Source organism: Aotus nancymaae, unplaced genomic scaffold, assembly GCF_030222135.1.
Source record: "Aotus nancymaae isolate 86718 unplaced genomic scaffold, 86718_ANA_hifiasm-v0.15.2.pri h1tg000059l, whole genome shotgun sequence".
NCBI classification, from domain to species: domain Eukaryota; kingdom Metazoa; phylum Chordata; class Mammalia; order Primates; family Aotidae; genus Aotus; species Aotus nancymaae.
Genome location: NW_026988473.1, coordinates 56,816,362 through 56,832,997, shown reverse-complemented (window position 1 = coordinate 56,832,997; position 16,636 = coordinate 56,816,362). Strand labels below are relative to the sequence as shown.

Genomic DNA, 16,636 nt, shown 5'->3' with positions numbered 1-16,636 from the left:
GCTCCTTTTGCTTAAAACCCTCGAAGGCTTTCCAGCATAGTCAAAGCGAATCCCAAACGCTTTACCATGGCCTTCAAGGCCCTGCTTGATCTGGCCCCTGCCCACACGGCTGACCTTACCTCTTCCTACTCTTTAACCTTATTCACTGCACTGAAATCCCACTGCCAAGCTTAGTCCCACCTTGGAGGCTTTGCCCTGACTGCACCCACTTCCTACTGCTCTTCCTCCACAACTTTTAGGGGCTGGCTCCTGCATACCAGGCAGATTTCAGAAGACCTTTCCTGTCACCCAGTCTGAGAAGGCCCCCCATCCCAATCAGCATCTATCATATTGCCTAGTTGTTCTTCTTTTCAGAGCACCTGTTTCTCCCAGAAAGAATCACATTTCTGTGTTTGTTACTTGTTTGTTATCTGTCTCTTCTTCCAGGCGGGGAGCTTCAGGAATGCCAGGACCAAGTCAATCTTGATCTAGGCTCCGTCTTCAGCACCTAGAAATGGGTTTGGCCCCAACTGAGCTGGTAATCAGTAAATATGTATTGCTGTTGCTGTGGTATCAAAAAGAAAAAAAAAGTTTTCATGGTCCAATGCTTAGAAGTTTTGAAATAAAAAATGTAGCTATTTTTTGGCCAGGTGCAGTGGCTCACACCTGTAATCCCAGCACTTTGGGAGGCCGAAGCAGTGGATTACTTGTGGTCAGAAGTTCAAGACCAGCCTGGCCAACATGGTGAAACCCCTCTCTACTAAAAATACAAAAATTAGCCGGGCATGGTGGCATGCGCCTGTAATCCCAACTACTTGAGGGGCTGAGGCGGGAGAATAGCTTGAACCTGGGAGGCAGAGGTGGCAGTGAGCTGAGATTGTGCCATTGCACTCCAGCCTGGGCAAAAGAGTAAGACTCCGTCTTAAAAAAAAAAAAAAGCTATTATTTTTTTTTAATTTTCTTTATTTATTTTTATAGAGATGGGGTTTCACCATGTTGGTCAGCTGGTCTCGAACTCCTGACCTTGTGATCCACCTGCCTCGGCCTCCCAAAGTGCTGGGATTACAGGCGTGAGCCACTGCGCCCAGCCAAAAGTAGCTATTTTTCAAATTGGAAAACCAATCACATGCACATAGCAAAAAATTAAAATAGTACAAAAGTGAGCCTGTATGCCTCACACCTTCATATTGATGAGGATAGGACAGGCTGGTCTGTGGTCTTTTGGCTATTATTTAATACAGTAATGTCTTTTTTTTTTTTTAGAGATGGAGTCTCGCTCTGTCACCCAGGCTGGAGTGCAGTGGCGCCATCTCAGCTCACTGCAACCTCTGCCCCCCAAGTTCAAGCAATTCCCCTGCCTCAGCCTCCTGAGTAGCTGGGACTACAGGCACACAACACCATGCCCAGCTAACTTTTTGTATTTTAGTAGAGACAGGGTTTCACCATGTTGCCCAGGCTGGTCTTAAACTCCTGAGCTCAGGCCATCCACCCGCCTTGGCCTCCTAAAGTGCTGGGATTACAGGTGTGAGCCACCACACCTGACAATACAGTGATTTCTAATATTGCCTATGACTCTGTTGGCTGAACTCAGCTGGTGATTCTCACTTTGAGTGTCTTACGTGACTGTGATTACACCAGGACTGGAGTTATCTGAAGACTCAGCTGGGCGGGTTGCTGTTGATGGCTTGCTCATTTGGCTGGCAGGAGATGCCATCTATTGGCTAGAGGGTCGGAGCTGCAAACCAAAGCGCCTACATAAGGCCCCTTCACAGCAGAGCATGGTGGCTAGATTCTGAGAGGGAGCATCCCAAAACGTGCATCCAACAGTAGGAAAGCTAGGAGAAATTAGAACACATCACTTCCTCTGCATTCTGTTGACCAAAGCAGTCACAGATCAGCCCAGATTGAAGAAGAGGAGACACAGAACCCAGCTTTCAATGAAAGGAATGTCAAAAAAATGTCTGGCCTGCCAGGCGTGGTGGCTCACGCCTATAATCCCAGCAATTTGGGAGGCCGAGGCGGGTGGATCACGAGGTCAAGAGATCGAGACCATCCTGGTCAACATGGTGAAACCCCGTCTCTACTAAAAATACAAAAATTAGCTCGGCATGGTGGTGCCTGCCTGTAGTCCCAGCTACTTGGGAGGCTGAGGCGGGAGAATTGCTTGAACCCAGGAGGCGGAGGTTGCGGTGAGCCGAGATCGCGCCATTGCACTCCAGCCTGGGTAACGAGCGAAACTCCGTCTCAAAAAAAAAAAAAATGTCTGGCCATCTTTAATCCACCACATGTGATACTAAATAAAATTCCAAATCTCAGTCGATGAACACAACAAAGGCTTATTTCTCACTCATCCCACATTAGACAATGATGCTGTACTTTTCTCTCCCAGCAGTGACTCAAATCCAAACTACGTCCTTCAGACATCACCATCATCTTAGTTATTTGATTACAACTGCTCTGATGGGCGTAGGGGAGAGGGAGAAAATTCATTCACACTAACACTTAATTGCCTTGGACTGAAGCAACACATTCTTCTGCCAATTCCAACTGGTGAAATCACATCTACTAGGAAGGTTGAGAAATGTAGTCTTTCCATATTCCCTGGAAAAGAGAAATGGGTGTGGATACATCACTGTGGCTAACACATACCAGTTTCCCAATCTCTTCCTCTAAAAGCATCACCACTAACACTACAGAGTGTATACTTCCAGAAATATTTATGCATATACAACACATAAAATACAAAAGGAGTCAGGCACTGTGGCTCATCCCTGTAATCCCAGCACTTTGGGAGGCCAAGGCAAGCAGATCACTTGTGTCCAGGAGTTTGAGACTAGCCTGGGCAACATGGCAAAACTCTGTCTCTACTAAAAACACAAAAATTAGCCAGGCATGGTGACACGTGCCTGTAGTCCCAGCTACTCTGGAGGCTGAGGTGGGAAGATCACTTGAGCCCGGAAGGTGGAGGGTGCATTGAGCTGTGATCATGCCACTGCACTCAGCCTGGGTGACAGAATGAGACCTTCTCTTAAAAAAAAAAAAAAAAGCCCACAAAAAACACAAAGGGTAGCATTTACATACTTCAAATTTATACACTTCCACACTTTGAGGCTTTTTTTTTTTTTTAACAGTCTCACTCTGCTGTCCAGGCTAGAGTGCAATGGCACATTAATAGCTCGCTGTAACCTCAAATGCCTGAACTCAAACAATCCTCCCACCTCAGCCTCCTGAGTAGCTAGGACTAAAGATATGAGCCACCACACGTGGCCAAGCAAAAGATTTAAATAGACATTTCTTCAGGCCAGGCATTGTGGCTTACACCTGTAATCCCAGCACTTTGGGAGGCCGAGGTGGGCAGATTACCTGAGGTCAGGAGTTTGAGACCAGCCTGGCCAACATGGTGAAACCTCATCTCTACTAAAAATACAAAAATTAGCCAGGCATGGTGGCACTTGTCTGTAGTCCCAGCTACTCAGGAGGCTGAGGCAGGAGAATCACTTGAACCTGGGAGGCAGAGGTTGCAGTGAGTAGAGATTGTACCACTGCACTCCAGCCTGGGTGACAGAGATACCATCTCAAAAAAAAATAAATAAATAGATATTTCTTCAAAGAAAATATACAAATGGCCAATAAGCATATGAAAAATTGCTTACCATCATCATTAGGGAAGTGCAAATAAAAAACCACAATGAGATAGCACATTATACCTAGTAGGATGGCTATAATTTTTTAAAAAGAAAATCACCGGTGGCTCACGCCTATAAATCCCAGCACTTTGGGAGGCCAAGGCGGGTGGATCACGAGGTCAAGAGATCGAGACCATCCTGGTCAACAAGGTGAAACCCCGTCTCTACTAAAAATACAAAAATTAGCTGGGCGTGGTGGCGTGCGTCTGTAGTCCCAGCTACTCGGGAGGCTGAGGCAAGAGAATTGCTTGAACCCAGGAGGCAGAGGTTGCGGTGAGTCAAGATCGCGCCATTGCACTCCAGCCTGGGTAACAAGAGTGAAACTCCGTCTCAAAAAAAAAAAAAAAAAAAAAAAAAATCACAAGTGTCGACCAGGCTTGGTGGCTCACGCCTAGTCTTAGCACTGTGGGAAGCCGAGGTGGGCAGATCACAAGGTAGGAGTTTGAGACTAGCCTGGCCAACATGGTGAAACCCCATCTCTACTAAAAATACAAGAATTAGCCAGGCATGTTGGCAGGCACTTGTAATCCCAGCTACTAGGGAGGCTGAGGCAGAATCACTTGAACCCAGGAGGCAGAAGTTACAGTAAACCAAGATTGTACCATTGTATTCCAGCCTGGGTGACAAAGGGAGACTTGGTCTCCAAAAAATAGTAATAATAAAAATAAAATAAGGCTGAGCACAGTGGCTGATGCCTATAATCCCAGCACTTTGGGAGGCCGAGGCGGGTGGATCACCTGAGGTCAGGAGTTCAAGACCAGCCTGGCCAACATGGTGAAACCCCATCTTTACTAAAAATACAAAAATTAGCCAGGTGTGGTGGCACTTGCCTGTAATCCCAGCTACTCAAGAGGCTGAGGCAGGAGAATCGCTTGAACCCAGGAGGCGGAGGTTGCAGTGAACTGAGATCATGCCATAGCACTCCAGCCTGGGCAACAGAGTGAGACTCTGTCTCAAAAATAATAATAATAATAATTAAAAATAAAACATATAGAATACACAAACTAATGGAGACAGAAAGTAGACTAGAGTTTACCAGGAGTTAGGGGGAAGGAGGAATGAGGAAGTATTGCTTAATATTTATAGAATTTACATTTGGGGTGATGAAAAAGTTTTAGAAATAGTAGTGGCCAGGCATAGTGGCTCATACCTATAATCCTAGCACTTGGGGAGGCTGAGGTGGGTGGATCACTTGAACCCATGAGTTTGAGAGCAGCATGGGCAACACAGGGAAACCCCATCTCTGCAAAAAATATAAAAATTAGTGGCGCATGGTAGTGTGCACTTCATCCCAGCTACTCTGGAGGCTGAAGCGGGAGAATCACTTGAGCCTGGGAGGTCAAGGCTACAGTGAGCCATGATTATACTATTATGTACTATGATTATACGTACTCTAGCCTGGGTGACTGAGACCCAGTCTCTTAAAAATAAAAAATTAAAATATGGTTAAAATGGCAATTTCTGTATTACTTATATTTTACCACGTTTTTTTTTTTTTTTGAGATGGAGTCTTGCTCTGTAGCCCAGGCTGGAGTGCAATGGCATGATCTTGGCTCACTGCAACCTCTGCCTCCCAGGTCCTGGTTCAAGAAATTCTCTTATCTCAGCCTTCCAAGAAGCTGGGATTACAGGCACCAGCCACCATGCCCAGCTAATTTTTGTATTTTTTAGTAGGGACAGGGTTTCACCATGTTGGCCATTCTGGTCTTGAACTCCTGACCTCGTGATCCACCTGCCTCAGCCTCCAAAAGTGCTGGGATTACAGGCGTGAGCCACCGCGCCTGGCCCACAATTTTTTTTTTTGAGACGGAGTTTCGCTCTTATTACCCAGGCTGGAGTGCAATGGCGCGATCTCGGCTCACTGCAACCTCCTCCTCCTGGGTTCAAGCAATTCTCCTGACTCAGCCTCCCGAGTAGCTGGGACTACAGGCGTGCGCCACCATACCCAGCTAATTTTTGTATTTTTAGTAGAGACGGGGTTTCACCTTGTTGACCAGGACGGTCTCGATCTCTTGACCTCGTGATCCACCCGCCTCAGCCTCCCAAATTGCTGGGATTACAGGCGTGAGCCACCGCGCCCGGCCTTTTTTTTTTTTTTTTTAAACCTCACTCAAAAAACAATGACATCAACAACAAAATAAAAAAAAAGAGGCAATCTCTGGAAAGAAAATACTTGCAATATACATAATAATATAGTAAAATCCAGGCAGGGCACAGTGGCTCACATCTGTAATCCCAGCACTTGGGGAGACCAAGGAGGGTGATCACCTGAGGGCAGAAGTTAAAGACCAGCCTGACCAACATGGTTAAACCCCATCTCTAGTAAAAATACAAAAGTTAGCCAGGTGTGATGGTGTGTGCCTATAGTCCCAGCTACTCAGGAGGCTAAGACAGGAGAATTGCTTGAACCTGGGACATAGAAGTTGTAGTGAGTCGAGATCACACCACTGCACTCCAGCCTGGGCGACAGAGTGAGACCCCATCTCAAAAACAAACAAACAAACAAACAAAAAGAAACCAAAGTAGCCCAGGTGCAGTGGCTCACACCTGTAATTCCAGCACTTTGGGAGGCCAAGGTGGGTGGATCACCTGAGGTCAGGAGTTCAAGACCAGCCTGGTCAACATGGTGAAACTCCATGTCTACTAAAAATTCAAAATTAGCCGGGCATGGTGGTGCATTCGTGTAATCCCAGCTACTGGGGAGGCTAAGGCAGAAGAATTGCTTAAATCCGGGAAGTAAAGATTGTAGTGAGCTGAGATCGCGTCACTGCACTCCAGGCTGAGCAACAAGAACGAGACTGCGTCTCAAACAAACAAAAACCAAAAAAACAAAGTAGTAAACAAAGTAGTAAAATCCAGAAGATAGAACCTCTACAAATCAACCAAACTGAAAGCCCAGTATAAAAATGAGCAATGGCTCTCATGATCAGAAGAGAAAGAAAACTCGCTGATCTTGCGTGCCCCCCCCAAAATCAAAGGAAAATAAAAGTTACCCACAAAAAAATTGAAATGTAAGTTAAAGTACAAATGAGGGGTCATTTTTTTACTCATCATCTTGGCAAAAGTTAAGAAATTGCAAGATACAGTCATGTACTGCATAAGGATGTTTTAATCAACAACAGACTGCAGATATGACAGCAGTCCCATAGATTATAAGACTGTATTTTTACTATACCTTTTCTATGTTAAGATACAGTACTCAGTGTAGTATATGCTGTACAGGTTTACAGTCTAGGAGCAACAGGTTATACCATATACCCAAGGTGTGTGTGCTGGGCTATACCCTCATTTGTATAAGTACACAATGATGTTCACACAAGGATGAAATCACCTAATGGTGCATTTCTCACAGCATATCCTTGTCGTTAAGTGATGCATGGCTATATTCAGAGTTAGTGAGGCTGTGGGGGAAATGGAGTCCATTGTTCATTGCTGGTGGGAATGTAAATTGTTTTAATTTCTTAGGAGGGCAATGTGGCCTTCTACGCACTGATCTATACACACATCTTTGGACCCAGGATTTGCATTCCGGAGTGCAACAGGATGAATGGTTACAGAAATCATGGTACATTCATAAGACAGAATCCAATGCAATTCAAAGAAGGAGCTGGATCTACCTATCCTGACATTGGAAATGTATGTCTGAAATACTTCATAATACTTCATAAAACCCAACAGGTTTATTTCTCTTTCTAATGTTATGTTCTGTTTCTTTTTCTTTTTTTAATTGAGATGCGGTCTCTCTCTGTCACCCAGGATCAAGTGCAGTGGTGCAGTCATAGCTCACTGTAGCCTTGACTTCCCAGACTCTAGTGATTCTCCCACCTCAGCCCCCCAAGTAGCTGTGCCTGCAGGGATGCGCCACCACACCAAGCTATTATTTATTTATTTGAGATGGGGCCTTGCTCTGTTGCCCAGGCTGGAGTACAGTAGCACAATCTCTGTTCACTGCAACCTCCACCTCCCAGGCTCAAGCAATCCTCCCATCTTAGCCTCCCAGGTGGCTAGGACCACAGGCATGTGCCGCCATGCCCTGCTAATTTTTTTTTTTTTTTTTTTTTTTTTTTTTTTTAGAAAAAGGTTTTTCCAGGGCCGGGCGCGGTGGCTCATGCCTATAATCCCAGCACTTTGGGAGGCCAAGGCAGGTGGATCACGAGGTCATGAGATCGAGACCATCCTGGTCAACATGGTGAAACCCCGTCTCTACTAAAAATACAAAAATTAGCTGGGTGTGATGGCGCGCACCTGTAATCCCAGCTACTCAGGAGGCTGAGGCAGGAGAATTGCCTGAACCCAGGAGGCGGAGGTTGCGGTGAGCCGAGATCGCACCATTGCACTCCAGCCTGGGTAACAAGAGCGAAACTCCGTCTCAAAAAAAAAAAAAAAAGAAAAAAGTTTTTCCCACATTGTCCAGATTTGTCTCAAATTCCTGGACTCAAGCAATTGGCCCAACTTGGCCTCCCAAACTGCTGAGATTACAAGCATGAGCTATCTTAACTGGCCATATTCTGTTTCTATTATAAATGATGAGATTAAATGTTCAGACTGCTGTTTGCAAGTAGTTTTCACAAATGACACCTTTAGGGGTAGGCTGGCTTTTTTCTCAGTACATAAAAAATCAAATGAGATATGATCATCATTGTAAGGCCGGTTGCCTCGCTGGGAGCACGGATGCACACCCCCTCCCTCGTCGGGAGCTCGGACACACCCCCCCTCACTGGGAGCCCAAAAAAAGCCCCGCCAGGACCTGCCTGATACCATTTTGTCCCATCCGGGCCCTACTCCCTGCCTACTATTTTGTCCCATCTGGGCCCCACTCCCCGTCATTTTGTCCCATCCAGGCCCCACTCACCTTGAGCACAACCAATCAAACGCCTCCACTCCCTATAAAACCCCACGTCTGAGAGGAGTCCGTGCAACTCCTCCGGCCCCTGCTGTCGGACCACAGAACCTCACCCAGGAGCCTGAATAAATTCCTTCGCATTGGATTTTTTTCGTGCTGGCTTCAGTTTCTTCTCTTTTAAACTCGGCGAGAACAGACCTTACAAGTGGTGCTGAAACCCGGGAGGAGTTGTAAGACCCCTCCTGGGGAAAACTGACTCCTCCACACAAAGCCGGAACGGGGAGCTGCCGTTTCACCACAAGGTAAGACTTCTGTTACCCACTACCCCACCCGCTGCTTTCAGGGGTCCCTGTCCAAAACCATTGCAACGTCAGGGATTCCCTCCAGAACTCCGTGACTCCCGACTGCCATGGGTCCATGACCCCGGCTCTCTGCCACATGTCCTTGACTTCGGCTTTCCGCCGTGGGTCCGTGACTTCGGCGACTCAGTTTAGGACCTGAATATAAGAGGAGATGTCCCCTACACTCTTGTTCTCTCCCCGTGAGGGGTTTTTAAGGTCAGGAATTTGAGGGAGATGTCCCCACTTTCCTGAATCCTCACCAGCGACCGAGGTGTAGGTACTCAGAAGCCCTCCTGTTTAAGCAGCCCTGCCTCATGGCAGAGCCAAACCTCCGGCTTATACCAAAATCTTTATTTTAAACTAGCCTATTGGCATAAAAGGCTCCCATTAAGTAAGAAACTGCATTTTCGGTTTCTTTCTTTTTCTGTCTCTCTGTTTTTCTCTCTCTCTCTCTTTCTCTCTCCCTCAAAATGGTGGCCATACCACGCCCTTAAGATGGTGGCCACTTCTCACTCTTAGCTTTCTCTCTCACCTAAGATGGCAGCTGGACCGCACCCTTAAGATGGCGGCCACTTTATACTTTTAACTCTATCTTTCTCCCTTTCTTCCTAAATTCCGACGCGAGTGAGTGAGTGAGTTTATGTGTAGTCCCATGGCCTAACAGCTACGGGGCTTGTGTGGGCCTCAACCCGCGGTTCGATGGGGATGTGGCCAGGAAGGCATCAGACTGGTCTCCCATTTGGGGGGGCACCCACCCTTTGTCTGTCAGTCTTGTATGTGGTACTGTCTTTATTGTAGCCTCTAATTTGTCACGTGGAAGATAGTCCTAGCCTTGTCTTTTTTTTTTTTTTTCTTCCTTATTATAATCATTGTAGCCTGTAGGTTTTCTCAGCCACCTTCTCCGGGAAAGGAATACTTCTGCCCGTGTTAGGTGTAATACCTGTTCCCATCCCTTCCTTGCCTCTAACTGCTCCACAAAAGCCAACTATGAGGAACCAGAATTCCCGCATAGACCCCTAGTCGCCATTAGGATGCCTAGTCCAGAATCTACCCAAACTAGGACTTTCCATAAAAAAGAAAAAGCTGCTTTTCCTTTCCACCATAGCCTGGCCACAGTACCCTCTAGACAACCAGTCCAAGTGGCCTCAGGAGGGCACATTCGACTTTAATGTCCTAACAGACTTGGATAGTTATTGTAAAAAGAATGGTAAATGGCCAGAAATCCCATATGTGCTTGCTTTCTGGTATCTTCGTTTCCATCCCACCCTCTGTTCCTCTTGTACCACTACTAAAGTACTCCTAGCCAAAGAAACCTCCTCTTCACCCTTAGCCCCTCTACCCTCCTCCTCTTCCTTTTCTGACCCTGATGCGCCTGAGGAACTCTCATCTCCACTTGCCCAACCCAATAATCCTCCTCTGCCCTATAATAAACATCAATCCCCTCCAGTTCCTCCATCTCCTGATTCCAACCTGGCTTCTCCTGTTAGTGCACACACCCGCTCACACTGTGCTTCTAGCGATGAAGCCTCCCTCCTTTGCCCCCTCCGCGAAGTGGCCGGAGTAAAAAGCATTGTCCGAGTGCACGTTCCCTTCTCCCTTTCTGATCTATCAGACATTGAGAAACGTCTAGGATCTTTCTCCACCAATCCCACTGCTTACACCAAAGAATTCCGCTACCTTACTCAGGCATATGATTTAACCTGGCATGACACGTTTCTGATCCTATCCTCTACCCTTACCCCAGACGAGCGTGACCGGATTTTTACAGCAGCCCGGGAACACGCTAATCAGGTACACCTAACTGACAACCAGATGCCAGTAGGCACGGCAGCGGTCCCCGAGGCCGACCCTAACTGGGACTATCAAGATGGTCGAAATGGCTGCTGCCGCTGAGACCAAATGATACAGTGCCCCCTAGCGGGCATGCAAAGCACAGCCCAAAAGGTAGTCAATTACAATAGGTCGAGGGAAATAACTCAGGGATCCAATGAAAACCCAGCCGCCTTCCTTGACCGCCTGACTAATGCTATGATCCTCCATACCTGGCTGGATCTGGCCTCCTTAGCAGGAGCTACAGTCTTAGCCGTCCACTTCATTTCCCAGTCAGTGGCAGATATAAGGAGGAAACTTAAAAAAGCTGAGAAGGGTCCCCAAACTCCCATACGGGACCTGGTAAACATAGCATTTAAAGTTTTTAACGGCCAAGAGGATAAGGCTGAGGCCACCCGACAGGCCCACCTACGACAGAAGGTAGGCCTCCAAACCCGAGCTCTTGTAGCAGCCCTGAGGCTGGCAACCCACTGAACGTCCAGTGGGGAAGGTCCATTGAAACCCTTCCAAAATGCTTCAAGGGCCCCTCCTGGGCCTTATTTCAAATGTGGTCAAGAAGGACATTGGGCCCGGCAGTGCCCCTGTCCTAGTCCACCTCCTGGACCTTGCCCAAACTGCAAACAGACTGAACACTGGAAGGTTGATTGCCCGTCCCGGACCACAGGCCCACTCCCCGCATCTCTATGTGAGGAGCAGGCCAGTCCGCAGGAAGCAATCCCTTCACTTAAATTTCTTGGACTTCTGGACGACTGACGTAGCCTGGACTCAAGGACCCCCATCACCCTTGCCAAGCCCAGGGTAACGCTGCAGGCAGCGGGTAAGTCCATTTCCTTCTTAGTGGATATAAGAGCTAACTATTTCTTCCTACTCAGGGCCTAGGATACCTTCCCAGGTCTCTGTCCTTCTTTATCATTCCTCTACACTCTGAGTCTAACTTTCTCTTTAAAAATCCTTCAGTCAGCCTTCATCCCACTTCTCTACTCAACTCGGCTACTTTGTTTCCTCTTCCATCCCATTCCCCCTCCCCAGCCCACTGCTGTCCTAAACTAATGGATACATTTGTTACACATCAGGAGGGCTTGTCTAACCTTTCTCTCTCTAGCCCAGACCTTGCCTTTTTGTAAATGGGAGTTCAATAGTGACAGCCAAGGGGTGACAAAAAGCGGCCTATGCAGTAGTTACAGATTCAGCCACCCTCGAGGCATGTCGCCTCCCCAATGGACCTACAGAATGAGGCCACCTTAACTAACCAATTCAGGCCCTCGAGATGAAGGTGACTGTAAATAATGGTGGTAGTACTGAAAGTAGTAATGATGATGAAAGTATAATGAAGGTAATGATGAAGGTATGTTGTAGGTGATAATGGAGGCGATGGTGGTGATGGTAAAAGTGGTAATAATCATAATGAAGGTTATGGCGATGGTGATAATGGTGAAAGTGGTGATCATAATAAAGGTTATGGTAATGGTAATGATGGTAATGGTAGTGATGGTAAAGGTGATGATGCTGAAAGTGGTAATGATAAAGGTTGTAGTAATGACAGTGGTGATGATAAGGGTGATAATGAAGGTGCAACAGTCCCCAACCTTTCTCTTGGCTAACGCTAGTCAAAGCCATAAACTTCACTATTTGCTTTTATGTGCCTCCCTTAACAAACCCCCCTTAGCTGCAGTTCCCTTCCAGACTGGGTTCAACCTGTCACATCATCTACGGGACCTGACACCACCCTAACAGGGATCCCGCTGTTCAAGGCACACTCCCAAGATCTCTTTCTCTGCTACAGAACAACTGACAGCTCCAGCTGCAACACAACTGTAAAAGTAAGATCCACCCACTCTGCACCTCTGGGAGGATACTTTTGGTGTAATGGAACCCTAACCAAGGTTATAAATGTCTCCCTTCCCTCCCCCTGCATACCTGTTACTCTAGTCCCACAGTTAAAGGTATATGGGCAAGCCGAGTTCCTATCCCTCCTTACGCCTCCCCCTGTTCGCCAAAACAAACGAGCGGTCTTCCTACCAATAGTCGCTGGTCTCTCTCTAGCAGCCTCTCTAGCAGCAGCCGGACTCGGAAGCAGAGCAATGGGCTACAGTGTCACATCAGCCGCCCAACTGGAAGACAAGCTCCATGTGGCCATTGAAGCGTCAGCTGCCTCTCTGGCCTCCCTCCAGCGACAAATCACGTCACTGGCCCAGGTAACTCTCCAAAACCGACGGGCCCTTAACCTACTAACAGCGGAAAAAGGAGGTACTTGTATGTTTCTCCAGGAAGAATGCTGCTATTACATCAACGAATCAGGCCTAGTAGAGGAGAACATCAACACTCTCCACCGTCTCCAGGAAGACCTCTGTAAAAAGCAAAATACAGGGGTCTTGTCCCTAAACTGGTGGCATCCCATGCTTACCTGGCTAACCCCCCATCATCACTCCTATCATTGTAATCTGTTTGCTATTACTAATGGCCCCTTTTCTTCTCAGGTTCCTATAAGCTCGTATGCGAGAAATTGGACGAGTGGCTGTTAACCAAATGCTGCTTCACCCCTTTGTCCGCTTCACGGCCGAGGCACCAGCCAACTGACCTGTCCCCCTTACTTCACCCCTATTCAGCAGGAAGTAGCCAGAAAGAGCGGCACCTTTTAGCTATCATCAAAAGGTCAGAATGTAAGGCCGGTTGCCTCGCCGGGAGCACGGACACACACCCCCACCCCCGTCACTGGGAGCTCAGACACACCCCCCCTCATCGGGAGCCCAAAAAAAGCCCTGCCAGAACCTGCCCGATACCATTTTGTCTCATCTGGGCCCCACTCACCTTGGACACAACCAATCAAACGCCTCTACTCCCTATAAAACCCCACATCTGAGAGGAGGCCGCGCAACTTCTCCAGCCCCTTCTGTCGGACCGCAGAACCTCACCCAGGAGCCTGAATAAATTCCTTCGCATTGGATTTTTTTGTGCTGGCCTCTGTTTCCTCCCTTTTAAACTCGGTGAGAACAGACCTTACAATCATGTCTACTTTTTTTCCTTCCAACCATGGCTTTGCAGCCTTTGACACCTGGATATGAGTTTTGAACAGATAAATCCAAGAATCTGGTAACAATTGTCTTGAGGCAAATTTGCAGGTTTATTTTTATGCTTCTTTTTAATTAGTTATTTATGTCCATAACCAATAACCCACTAAAGATGATAATTAACTAATATATATTAATAGAATGAAAAACTAAATAGGCTGGGCATGGTGGCATACGCCTATAATCCCAACACTTTGGGAGGCTGAGGCAGGAGGATCACTTGAGCCCAGGAGTTCAACACAAGCCTGGGCAACATGGCAAAACCCCATCTGTACTAAAGGTAAAAAATAAACTAAACAGTTTAAAAGTCTGAAATGGTTAAAAACATCCATATGGAGAAAGTGGGTTCATCTGTAGCTGTCTTAGTCCCTTTGGGCTACTATAACGAAACACCTTAGAGTGGGTAACTTATAAACAAGAGGAATTTATTGTTCACCTTTCCGGAGGCTGGGAAGTCCAAGATCAAGGCACCAACAGATTCAGTGTCTGGTGAGGACCTGCTCTCTGCTTCAAAGACGATGCTTTCTCTCTGTTCTCACATGCTAGAAGAGGCCTGGGAAGCTCCCTCGAGCCTCTTTGATAAGGGCACTAATTCCATTCATGAGTGTGGAGCCCTCATTACTTAATCACTCCCTGGAAGCCCCACATCTGAATACTGTTGCACTGGGTATCAGGTTCCAACGTATGGATTTTGGGGGGTTACCAGCATTCAGACTATAGCAGTCTCTAATGGGGTCTCGGCACTCCCTGACCTTGTGTGCATACCACCTGTACTCATTGTTCACTGTTACTTTTGTGAAAGTTGCCAGAATCAAAATGGAGTCACTTGGCCTGGAGTGGTGGCTCACACCTGTAATCCCAGCACTTTGGGAGCTTGAGGTAGGAGGATCACTTGAATCCAGGAGGTTGAGACTGCACTAAGCCCTGATCGTGCCACTGCACTCTGGCCTGGGCAACAAAGGGAAAACCTGTCTCAAAAAAAAAAAAAAACAAAAAACCAAAAACGGCTTCATCTCAGGACTTTGGGAGGCCGAGGTGGGAAGATCACAAGGTCAGGAGATGAAGACCATCCTGGCCAACATGGTGAACCTCTGTCTCTACTAAAAATACAAAAATTAGCTGGGCATGGTGGCACATGCCTGTAGTCCCAGTTGCTCGGGAGGCTGAGGCAGGAGAATAGCTTGAACCTGGGAGGCAGAGGTTGCAGTGAGCCAAGATCACACCACTGCACTCCAGCCTGGCGACAGAGCGAGACTATGTCTCAAAAAACAAAACAAAACAAAAAAACAAAAAAAACAAGGCTGCGTGCAGTGGCTCACATCTATAATCCCAGCACTTTAGGAGGCCAAGGTGGGAGGACTGCTTGACCCCAGGAGTTCAAGACAAGCCTGGGCAACATGGCGAGACCATGTCCCTACAAAATTATAAAATTAGGTGGGGCACACACTTGTAGTCCCAGCTGCTCAGGAGGCCGAGGGGATCACTTGAGCCCAGGCGGCAAAGGTTGCAGTGAGCCAAGATCTCGCCACTACACTCCAGCCTGGGTGACACAGTAAGGCCCTATCTCCAAAAAATTAATTAATTTTAATAATTTATTAACGCAAATTAACCTAGAACTTAGCAGCTTAATTAATTAACTTAAAAAAAAAAAAAACCCGACAAGTAGAGTCAGGGAAGGACATGAAGAGAGAATTCTCATGCTTGTATGCCTCTTAAGAAAAACAATCACAGGCCAGGGGTGGTAGCTCACACCTGTAATCCCAGCACTTTGGGAGGCCAAGGCAGGTGGATCACTTGAGAGATTAACCTGTCCAAAATGGTGAAACCCCATCTCTACTAAAAATACAAAAAGTTATCCAAGTGTAGTGGCACACACCTATAGTCCCAGCTACTTGGGAGGCTGAAGCAGGAGAATCACTTGAACCCAGGAGGCGGATGACACTGCAGTAAGCTGAGATGGTGCCATTACACTCCAGCCTGGGCAACAAGAGTGAAACTTAGTCTCAAAAGAAAAAGAAAAATAATCACAGGCCAGTTTCAGTGGCTCACACCTGTTATCCCAGCACTTTGGGAAGCCAAGGCAGGCAGATCACTTGAGGTCAGGAGTTTAAGACCAGCCTGGCCAACATGATGAAACCCTGTCTCCACAAAAATACAAAAACTAGCCACGCATGGTTGTACACGCCTGTAACACCAGCTACTCTGGAGGCTGATGCAGGAGAATTGCTTGAATCCAGGAGGTGGAGGTTGCAGTGAGCCAAGATCGTGCCACCGTACTCCAGCCTGGGCAACAGAGCCAGACTCTGTCCCAAAAAAAAAAAACAAAAAGAAAGAAAGGAAAGAAAGACAATCACAAAAGACTATAAAAACCACAACCTGGTACAAAAGCCACTGCAATCTTCTACCAAAAAAAAAAAAAAAAAAAAAAAAAAAAAAAAAAAAAAAAAAAAACTTCTGTGAGGAAATCTGCCCAGCAACTGCCTGGCCAACCCCAGACTAGTGTCACCTGATCTCTGTAGCCAAGCATAATTATTTCAAAACAATTATATAATCCTCCTCATTTTTTCCCTTTGAAAACCTTTGTCTTTCTTTACCTCCCTGAATACGCACTGGTTTCTATGGCATGTCTATTCCCACTGCAATGCTCTATTCCCAAATAAACATCATTTTCTTTTAAAGAGCCTCTCTGAAGCCAGGTGCAGTAGCTCACGCTTATAATCCCAGCACTTTGGGAGGCTGAGGCGGGTGGATTACGAGGTCAAGAGATCGAGACCATCCTGGTCAACATGGTGAAACCCCGTCTCTACTAAAAATACAAAAAAATTTAGCTGGGCATGGTGGCATGCGCCTGTAGTCCCAGGTACTCGGGAGGGTGAGGCAGGAGAATTG

General features: G+C 46.9%; 1 long non-coding RNA gene across 1 annotated transcript; it reads left to right on the top strand.

Moving 5' to 3' along the window:
• Nucleotides 1–9,479: 9,479 nt before the first annotated feature.
• Nucleotides 9,480–13,623, top strand: LOC135270114 (uncharacterized). The gene is made up of 2 exons (XR_010338365.1): nt 9,480–12,499; nt 12,723–13,623. It is a non-coding gene; the product is annotated as an uncharacterized LOC135270114 (long non-coding RNA).
• Nucleotides 13,624–16,636: the final 3,013 nt, after the last annotated feature.